Consider the following 11,513-nt stretch of genomic DNA (forward strand, 5'->3'; position numbering starts at 1 on the left):
AAGATCTTCGTGGAATATGTAGGAATCAATATGGGCATCCAGGTCCCCCTATTGGTTATTGACCGGAGAGGTGTCTCAGTCATGACTACCTAATTCCCGAACCCGTAGGGTCGCACGCTTAACGTTCGTTGACGCTAGAGTAGTATTGGGATATTTGATGAGTGGTAACCAAATGTTGTTAGGAGTCCAGGATGAGATCCCGGACGTCACGAGGAGTCTCGGAATGGTCGAGAAGTAAAGATTTATATATGGGAAGTCATAGTTTGGGTTCCGAAAAAAGGTGCAGTTTTTTCTGTATTGTACCGGGAAGCTTCCAGAAGGTTCCGAAGGATTCCGGAGGGGTCTGGAAGTCCACAAGTGGGTTCATGATGACCCAAGGGGTAGCATGGGCTGAGGGGAGGCGCCCTGGCCTTATTGGGCTAGGCGCACCAAGTCCTCAGAAGCCCATGTGGCTAGGGAAGGATAAAAAGGAAGGAGTCATAGTAGGAATAGGATTGGACTTGGAGTCCAAGTTCTCTCCCCTTAGCTGAGCCCTAGGGCTTGGAGGGGCTATTTTCCATGCCCCTCCACCTATATATAGGGGAGGGGCGCCCCAAGAGGATACAGCAAGCCCTTGGCGCCCCTCTCTCTCCCGTTACTCCGTAGTTTGACCGCCTCATCCCGACGACGCTTAGCGAAGTGCTGTCGGTGATCCACCACCACCATCACCACCACGTCATCATGTTGGTTGTGATCCCATCTATTTGTCCTCTCCCACTTGCTGGATCAAGAAGGAGGAGACATCATCGAGCCGCACGTGTGCTAAACTCGGAGGTGTCGTCCGTTCGGCACTAGATCGGTTGGATCGTGATCGGATCGCCAAGAGTACGACTACATCAACCGTGTGATAAACACTTCCACTTAGCGATCCACAAGGGTAAGTAGATGCTCTTCCCCTCTCGTAGCTATGCATCTCCATGGATAGATCTTTGTGTGCGTAGATTTTTTTTTGTTTTCCATGCAACGTTCTCCAACAGGCCCTGCGCGAAGTGTATTTGACCAACGACTGCTGAACCGTTGGCTTTCGTTTAAAAACTTATCTCTTTCCTTTATTGACTTTGCACACTCCCACTTCTAGATTTTGGGGTCTGATCATCCTTGGAGCAGCATTACCATCAACAATATTTTTTTCCTCTGGTAGATTCGGTTTGATCTAACCAAATAAGAACCTCTCCATTACATTGGTAGGAAAAGGATCACTATCGAGCTTCATCTTAGTAGCTTATGTAAATGTCAATCATCCATCATTAATGGCCGATTGCACCTGTCAATGGAACAAATTATAATCGCTAGTAGCATGAGAAAAATAATTATGCCATTTACAACAAGCTCTTCTACCCAATTCTTCATGAGATGGAATCACATGCCCCCATTTTATTCTAATTAACTTCCCTTGCGGCAACATATCAAAAATATTGTCACACTTACTAACATCAAAAGTGTATTTGATTTCCTCTCTTTTAACTGGTGTGGGTTTCAGGGCAAATTGAAAGGTTTGACTTAGGTGCTCAAACCCATTCGGCCATACATATATCAACATCATCTTCACTAGTCAAATCACTGTCATGCTCTACAACATTAATCTTAGGTTTTCCTTGTCTCAATTCTTATTATCTCTAAACTGACCGTATGTTTTAACTTCTTTAGCACGCACTACTGCAGGATGCTGCTAACGCGACACTACAATAATAGACCCTTTGACGAAACTGTGTGCGATGCATTAATCGCAAACGGGGATGTAAAAAACCCGTCAAAAAGGTCGAAAACGTTTGCGATGGCGGAGCCATCAAACACGGTTCAGATTTTAGATGCGTGTGCGGTGCAGGGCACACGGTTAATCCATTCGAACAATTTGCGACGAGGCAGAACAACAGAAACGAGCAGCCATATCAATGTGCATGCGATATACGACATACAGTTCACTCCGATGAACTATTTGCTATTAGGGAGTGCAACAGAAACGGTTAGCCAGATCAAGGTGTGTGTGATATACGGCATACGGTTCACTCGGACGAACTGTTTTCGATTAGGGAACACAACAAAAATGGTTTAACTTAACAAGATGTGTGTGATACGTGGCAAACAGCCGACTCGGATGAACTGTTTGTGATGAGAAATTACAACACAGACGGTTAATACAGTTAGTTCGTGTGCGATTCTGTGTGTACAGAAAAGTTTGAAAAATGCAAACCAGTTGCTTGTGGTGGCTGCGAGTACTCATGTGCGATGATTAGTAAGTTACATAAACGTTTCCTTATGTTAACACGTGTGTGATAAATAATACGTGGCACCGCATACGGTATTCGGGTTGTGTGTGTGCTCCACTTAGTCTTCTCGCGCTCCAGCGAATGCTTCCCGCGCTCCACATGGGTGAATTGTAAAATCCACGCCTCTTCCCTCATCGGTTTCCCGCCACCAGCTAATGGCTTGCTGCATATAACCCATGCGGCAACGCACCGTCGTGACACTCTGCGCAGATCTAGTCCTCACCCATCTACCATTAGTTATTCCAAGCATGTCAGGCAATGATGAAAGCTGCGACGTCGACGCCTACCTGCATTACATCTTCGGCGAGGAGAATGAGCCGGAGCAGGTCGGGGAGCAAGAGCTTCATCGGTCGGTGCAGGCACCATGGCCCATCGGCAGCGATATCAGCGTGACAGTCCTTGGGCGCACAATCGACATATTGCGGAAGAGGTGTGATGAGCAGTTTGCCATCCACCGTGCAAAAGATCCAGAGCTGCTCGGTGGCATGATCGATGACCCACCCGAAGAGCCGCCGTCACCAGTGCTCATCGAGAGCCTGATGCCCTGCAAGGAATGGGCAGAGGACCTCTGCAATTCAGTTAAGAGACAGGAAGCTTACGGCTTCATCATTGGTCACGGCGGCCGTGTCAACCTCGATCCCGATGATGTGGTGGCCAGGCTCGAGCGCAACCTTGGCGAAGTTGACGTCCCCGACGAAGTAGAACATCGCCAATGTGATATCTTGAGGATGCAGGTGATGGACGGAATTTGCTACCAGGCCAGAGACATGGAAATGGAGCGGTTCCGCGGAGATATCATGCGCGCAATTGCACGTTGTCAAGCTCTTCTTGAAGAGGCCGAGCAGCCCCAAGAGCCTCCCAGCGCCAGCAGCTCCGTAGGCGGAGGCGGGTCGGGACACTTGGAGTGAACGGCCGCAAGGGTGCTATGCTAATCATGGAGTCCGAGAAGACCGTCGTCAGAAGGCCGCCAGCTCAACCTTTTAGCCTATATTTTATTATAATTGTATGCATATGTAGGCCGTGAGTGTTCTGGGCCTTGCCGCATGTGGCATTTTAAATTATCCTGAATATGTAAGACAATTATTAAGAATTATTAACCGTTGCCATTGTAAATTTGCCTCAACGGTGAGCAGAGCGAGCGCAGGGACGCCAGAGCGGAGCGCGCCGCGACCGCCTCAATGGCGAGCAACATGCGCGGACGGATGCGAGCAGAGCATGCCGCGGCCGCCTCAACAGCGAGCAACCACATGGTCAACCATCTGCATGCCATCAATAAATTTTGACCTTGTTTCTCGTCACACTGAAGATTATAACGCAATAAGTAATTACAAATCTGTTCACACCTATCAAACTAATATGTGTTCACACTTAGCACCGGGCTATAAAAACTACCCACTCGAAAATTACTTCACAGTTCCTCTCCTCATCAGCCACAAAACTGGTCTTTCCTGTCAAGTCATTCCGCCATGACCGGTAGGAGGAGTTTCAGGTGGACATATAACTAGGCAGGAAAGACCAAGGCCGGGAAGCACTAGAGAGGTCCCGCCGCGAAGCCGCAGCCGCAACCACAGCAGAGATGTCCCGGCACGCCGCAGAGCCCTCGAACGAGCTCTCACGGGCACGCGAGGGCTCTCACAAGCGCACTCATGGCGTCGGCCATCGCGACGAGCTGGCGTTCCTGAAGTCCTTGGCCGGCGATGATGACATTCTCGCTGGCGTCATTAAGCAGCAGGAGCTGGACAACGGCTTGATGAAGCTACTCAAGATCAGCGATGCCTCGGTTGACAAGGCGACCGGCCTCGTCGAGGAACTCATGGGTGACAATGTGAAGCTCCTCAAGGCGCTCCCCGAGAAGGAGGAGGAGGCCGCCGGCTGGAAGATGCTGCATGAGCAGAGCAATGCCTTGGGGATGACGCTAACAACGGTCGTCAAGGAACTGATGGGTGACTTGAGGAAGCTTTGGATCGAGCGCGAGCAGGAGGTGGAGGAATCCGTGGCTGCTTTCAAGTAAAGTCGTAAGGAATTGAAGAAGGAGCTGGAGGATGTCGTCGCCCGGCGATCCATCGACGAGTAGAGACAGTAGCGACCCAGATCGTTGTCTATGATTTCCTTCTTCTCTTGCCCCCTTGTCTTCCGGGCTTTGCCGCATGTGGCATTTTAAATTATCCGAAATATGTAAGACAAATATTATCTGCGCCATTGTAAATTTGTGGTCGTATTATTCGTTGCCATTTTATTTGTGGTCGTATTATTCGTTGCCCTATGTGGCAATTTAAGTTAGGCCGGAATACGAGTTGAAAACACGAACAAAGCAAATGCTGCCATGGGATCACAAGCAAATACCCTCCGTCCAGGTGCTATAATTAACCCATTAATGGAGAAGTTGTGAGCGAGGCGGGCAGCAGCTGGTGCATGGAGGACAAAGAGCTCGCTTCCCAGTGAGCATGGGCGGCCTTGCTTCTCGCACGTGTCCCGTCGATCCTGCGAGGTGGACAGGATGCACGCGTCCCGCCGAGCCTGCGCGGCGGACTGCTCGCACACGTCCCGTCGAGCCTGCACGGCGGACTTCTCGCGCTCGTCCCGTCTAATCAAACAACTGCACGCACGCCACCTAGTATGGTTAAATTTTGACACGGTTCATGTAATACAACTGTTTGCGATATTAACGTGTCAGCTATTTGTTTCAAAAAGGACTTTGTTGGCAATTAATGCGTGTGCCATGTCTCAAACTGGACGATTTTTCTTTACCACGGCATATATGTGCCATGTCATCAAACCATGCCAAGTTTCATGTTTTTTGGGTGAGTTTTTGATTTACTGGGATTTAAAAACCGAGATTCTCAATGTTTCAGGACGACGAGATGTTTGTAATTCATTCCCATTTCTTAAATCAGACCTAAACATGCACCCAATGACACATGTACGATTTCCCACCCACTTTGCTTCACTGGAGCATGTGCTTATAGTTCAAATTTGAATTATGCACTACATTAAATGCCTAGAAAACTTAATTAATATATACAATGGCCAAACAAACCCTTAACACTTTCAAATTTTAGCACGACACTCCTGTTATTCTATGTTGCGTGTAGAAAACAAAGTTCAAGGCAAGAAGAGGCAGCGATTATCGTTTCGCCCACAAGAGGGGCATGTTTCCCTACCAGAACCACGAGGGTTGCGACACAGGCTCCGGTTTGTAAGAGGCTTGTAATATAGCTTCGCCCAAATTGGACAATTACATGTACCATGTAGTTACACCATGCCAAGTTTCATGATTTCCTGGTGAGTTTTGGATTATAGAGATTTAAAAACCGAGATTCGCAATGTTTGTGGCCTAGCCAGGACGGCGAGACGGTTGAATTCATTCCCATTGGTTCCATGGGACCTAAACATGCACCCCAATGACACATGTACGTTTTTTCTAGCCATTTTGGTGCACTGGAGCATGTATTTGTAGTTCGGATTTGAATTATGGACATTAAGTGCCTAGAAAACTCAATTAATGAATAAAAAAGGTCAAACGAACCCTGAATAATTTCAAAGTTTAGCGCGAATCTCCCGTTGTTTTGTGTTGCGTGTAGAAGAAAATACGAGGCTAGAAGAGGGAGCGATTATCATTTGGCCCACAAGGGGATACGTTTCCCTATCGGAACCACGAGGGTTCTTGTGACATGCTTCGGTTTGTAAGAGGTTTGTAATAAAGCTTGGCCCAAATCGGCAATGTTTTTACCATGACATATATGTGCCACGACGTGACACCATGCCACCTTTGATGACTTTCTGGTGAGTTTTGGATTTATGGGGATTTAAAAACCGAGATTCGAAATGTTTGAGGACGAGCCATGACGCCGGTACGGTTGTAATTCGTTCCCATTCCTGGCATGGGACCTAAACATGCACCCAAGGACACATGTATAATTTTTCTAGCCATTTTCGTGAACTGGAGCATGTATTTGTAGTTTAGATTTGAATTATGGACATTAAATGCCTAGGAAACTCAATTACTGTATAAAAAGGCCAAACAAACCCTGAATAAGTTTAAATTTCAGCATGGATATCCTGTCGTTCCATGTTGCCAGTAGAAAATACAAGGCAAAAAGAAGCACTGATTATGTTTCGCCCACAAGGGGAACACGTTTCCCTATCAGAACCACGAGGCTTCTTTGAGAGAAGCTCCGGTTTGTAAGAGGTTTATAATAAAGCTTGGCCCAAATTGGACAATGTTTTACCACGACATATATATGCCATGATGTGACACTATGCCACCTTTGATGACTTTCTGGTCAGTTTAGGACTTACGGGGATTTAAAGTAGAGATTCCAAATGTTTGAGGACGAGCCAGGACGCCGGTACGGTTGTAATTCATTCCCATTCCTGGCATGGGACCTAAACATGCACCCAAGGACACATGTATAAATTTTCTAGCGATTTGGGTGAACTGGAGCATGTATTTGAAGTTCATATTTGAATTATGGACATTAAATGCCTAGGAAACTCAATTAGTGTATAAAAAGGCCAAACGAACCCTGCATAAGTTTAAATTTCAGCACGGATATCCTGTCGTTCCATGTTGCCCGTAGAAGAAAATACAAGGCGAAAAGAGGCAGTGATTACGTTTCGCCCACAAGGGGGACACGTTTCCCTATCGGAACCACGAGGCTTGTTTGATAGAAGCTCTGGTTTGTAAGAGGCTCGTAATAAAACTTGCACCAAAATGGATGAAAAAAATTCCTCGACATATATGTGCCATGTCGTGACACCATGCCAGGTTTCACGATTTTCGGGTGAGTTTTGGATTTACGGGGATTTAAAAACGAGATTCTTCTCACGAAATGTTTTCAAATAGCACACGGTTCATTCATGAAAGCCGTGTGCCTACCAAACCGTGGCCGATGCCCCCTTCCCCCTGCTGCGCGCGTGATCTGAGTCATGCGTTCTGATTGGCCAGAATCCAAACCCCACGGATCGTACGTGTGCACCGTTGGATGCTCCCACATCGAACGTCAACTCTCAGCCCTTTCAACAACACATGCAGTACTACATGGGTAAGCATTGTGCGCATGCGTCGTGCTAGCTCACGCTTCCTTCTCTACTACATTTTCTAAATAGGCTACCGTTTCCCGCCACTCCTCTCATCGGTTTCTCGCCTCTTCTCTCATCGTTTTCCCGCTACCAGTGTCAGTGCTCATTGAAGGCTAGCGGCGACACACCGGCCATGTAAATATCGCACACGGTTTCTAAAAGCACAAATGTGTGTGATAGGAGGGAGTAGGTCCCATAGGGTGACCAGCGTGAAACGCCTTAATGGCGAGGAGGCAATTCCTATTAGCAAGGGTCGGCTTCCCATCCGCTAGCCTAGTCGTATAGAACGCAGAAGTTAAGCGTGCTCGGGCTGGAGTAGTCCAAGGATGGTGACCCGATGGGAAGTTGCATATCTCAAGCTTCATTTAAATGCCATGACACGGTCATTATAGAGATATAATATATCTCTATAGTGACCTATTATGGCAATTATATAAACCTTGGGATCCTTGTTTTGTTAATTTGTAGACTATGTTTTTATTGGTTATTTTTTGCTCTAAAAAATTAAAGAATGATTGACTTGACCTGTCACGGTGATTATATAAACCTTTTTCAGGTTGCATGATGGTTTCCTATTGATACTAGTAAGGTACACGTGCATTGCACGCATGAGATTTTGTAACCAAATTATGAATAAATACCACACTATAGCATGTAAGCTTTGAGTCATATATGCATGATGTAGGTGTTCGTTTAATTCTTATAGTTCAGCTCATCAAAATCAATTAGTTTTATAAAAAAACTACTTTAAGATTCATGGAATTGTGCATTGTAAAGCATAAAGTAAAAACAAATAGTAACAATTCATTTAAAAAAAGTTTGGGCAATTAAGATATGGAAGATTCTAGAACAAAGAAGAAGTGCTTGTGTTTTGAGGTTTGTGCATTATGCTTAAGTTCAACCATGGAGTCTTCTGGATTGTACATGTGGCAGAATCTAGTGGAATGTAGATGATATCCAACGGCCAGTAGTGCTCGGATTTGCCATCTCTATACCGTCGGATTGGCTTCATCCAACGACCAACTTTCGAAGTTATTCGCACACTATATAGGGGTATAGATGTGTGCCATGCTAGACCAAATAAAGTTTGAGCGCATGCGTGGGATAACCCCCCCCCCCCCCCGCTGCCTCGAAGTTGGGAAACCGACATCGTACGTATTGAACCAGGCTTGGAGTCGGGTATGGTCTTCGGTTTGTAATGTAGTTGGTGGCCCATCGAAGTTGTGCATTCAGGATTTAAACACATCACACACCACTGTACCCATACATATTTTTGGGCCGCATGCAGTGTATGCGGGGTCTTCTGATCGACCACGTCTCCCTTGTGCGGTTTTATGTGACAACACACATATCTGTGGGCTCCCCGAGTGTATATATATCATCCCATTGATCGATAACGAGGGGTATGTGTTGGCCATGAATGGATTCCTCCTAGTTCATGTTAGGGCCAGTCACCATCACATGTCGCTCAACCAAAGCTCGAGCTCATGCGTTGTCAGGATTCTCTCCCACATGCTCAGATTTCTGGGTTCGACCTACATCGTACCCTGCGTATCTCGTCCTTAACTACCTTGCCTTCATGGTTGTTGTCTGTATCGAGAGGTAGGCACCACATCTAAATTGTACATTATTCTATATTGAAAACACACATCACCCCTTCCCAACGTACATCATTGGCCCAAGCGGTGCTGGTTTTGTGGTCCCTCTCGTGTGATTTTTATGATGGTTCAATCTATTGGCCCAAGCGGTTTATCGACAACAACAATTGACGTTTGAACAAATGATAGACTCATTAGTCCATCTTATTATGGTAGGTCATGGCGACATGCATGTATGGCGACGTGCATCCGCCCCGCTGACACGAAGTGGGAGGTGGTGGTCCAAGCATCCTAGCTAGAGCTATGACATTATGTCATTATAGATATATCCAAGGGTGCTTTCGGGTTTGCGAGGCAGGTGCCACCAAAGTTATGCATTGTGTATTTAAAGTTTTAAACATCACACCAAATATCCCTACATATATTTGGCCACTTCCAGGTGGTTCTTGACTTCTGGCCCCTCTCATCGATCTTCGACGACGCGCCCAACCGTGGGCCTGCGCGGTCAAAGTTGTGCATTGGAATTTTGAAAATCACAGATCACCCTTTTCACTAATATATATTTGGGCCACATGCTGGTGTGGCTGTCTTGTGACCCTCTCTAACTTTTTTTTGCTGCAAAGACTCTGATGACGCTCAATGGACACAGGTATAATATCTTAACCGTGTGCGATGCAAGTGCGCTGTGAATCACGACAACTGCGCAAGCGCAAGCGAAGGTGGAGGTACTGGCTCAACCGTGTGCGATGCAAGTGCACTGTAAAATCACCATGATTGCGCAAGCGCGAGCAAAGGGTGGAGGTACTGGCTTAACCGTGTGCGATGCAAGTGCGCTGTAAAATCACCACCTGCGCAAGCTAAAGGCGGGTAAGTTTATTTGGATATTAGGAGAACTGTGTGTGATAGACCAGCTAGCTAGAAATATAAAAACAAACTACCTGCCTTGAGCGTTGCAAAAATCGGTGGTTCTGCCACTTTTCCTTATTATCATACATGCATATTCTTATTGGATCGTGCGCGATCTTGGGCACTCCCACCCCGCATCAATTCCTTTACCCAAATTTTAGTAGCCATTGTACTTCAACCGCCGCCCACACTCCTACAGCACCGACCTTATAGTAAAATTGCAGCAGTGGAGGCATTTGAACCGTCGCCCTCCCTCGTCCACCATCATATCCACCCACCATTACTAAAATTTTCAGTAGCCGGGGCGTATCCTCAAACACCCCCCTCCACAGTCCCCCACCCGGCCCCCTCCCCCCTCGAACCCTAGCTCGCGGCCGCTGCCGGCGCCGCCGCCAACCCCTGTCGGTCTGCCCGTTCCTTCTAGCTTAGATAATAAAGTTCAAGTTACCCAGCGATTCCCATACCGTCTCCCCACTCCCCTGAGTTTTTAGATGAGGCATGCGGTGTCCCTCCCCACCAGATCCACATCCCTTGCTCCAGAATGTCGCAACGTAAGCTCGACCACGTATCCCGAGGAGCCCGACGAGCGTTCGGCCAAGAAGAGGTTTATCATGGCCTCTCCGGCGGACGATGGCGAGGTGCCCGCCGTTCGCCCCGACCTGTCGATCCCGAAGCAACACGTCGCCATGGAAGCCGGCGAAGACGTTGACTACGTCGCCATGCCGAAGGCTTCATGTCAGCGGGCTAGCCTATTACTGTATGTCAGGAAAGCTGGCTACAACATCAAGCTCGTCGATAGCGACGGTTTCATGCGGGCCATGTCACAGGTTAAGTGGTCCATCCCCAACCCCTCTGGTTCAATTGCCGTCGATCTCTTCGACGGCCCTGCCACTGATCTCCTCCGCCAAGGGGTCAAGGATTTGCGATCCTTATACGCCATCAAGCCCATTTTGTCATTTCTGAAGGACACGTTCTACAGCGGCGGCTTGGGATCCTCAATTGCCAAGTCAGATCTCCCCCACGACAACAAGGAGAGCACCCACGAAGGTTCTTCCAAGGTGAAACAGCCCATCTGTGACATCATAGAGTGCACCATGGGTCTATGCTCTTCCAACTGGAAGGATACCATCCATGAAATGTGAGGCAACATCCTAGCAGCAAATCTTACCTTTTCTAGCTTGCCAACCCGTACCCTTTGTTGTAGTAGCATCTGTCGTGCGGTGCTTTAACTGTGTCGTGTTTAATTATCTCAGTTATGCAAAAATGTATTGTTCAATAGGGCTATGTGATGTTTAAGTATGAATTGTCCACTTTAGTTTCACGAATGGCTATATTTGGTTGTTTATAGTGAGTAGATGCCTTGTTTATCTGTATTTGGTTGTTATGTTGGTTGCAGTGAGCATTTTTCCAGTTATCGAGCAGATGCCTTGTTTATATGTATTTGGTTCTTAGTTTGGTTGCAGTGAGCATTTGTCCAGTTATCAAGCAGATGCCTTGTTTATCTGTATTTGGTTGTTAGGTTGCTTTTTTTAGCATTTGTCCAGTTTTCAAGCAGATGCCTTGTTTACCTGTATCTGCTTGTTAGGTTGGTTGCAGTGAGCATTTGTCCAGTTTTCAAGCA

Source organism: Triticum aestivum, chromosome 6D, assembly GCF_018294505.1.
Source record: "Triticum aestivum cultivar Chinese Spring chromosome 6D, IWGSC CS RefSeq v2.1, whole genome shotgun sequence".
In the NCBI taxonomy this organism is placed as follows: domain Eukaryota; kingdom Viridiplantae; phylum Streptophyta; class Magnoliopsida; order Poales; family Poaceae; genus Triticum; species Triticum aestivum.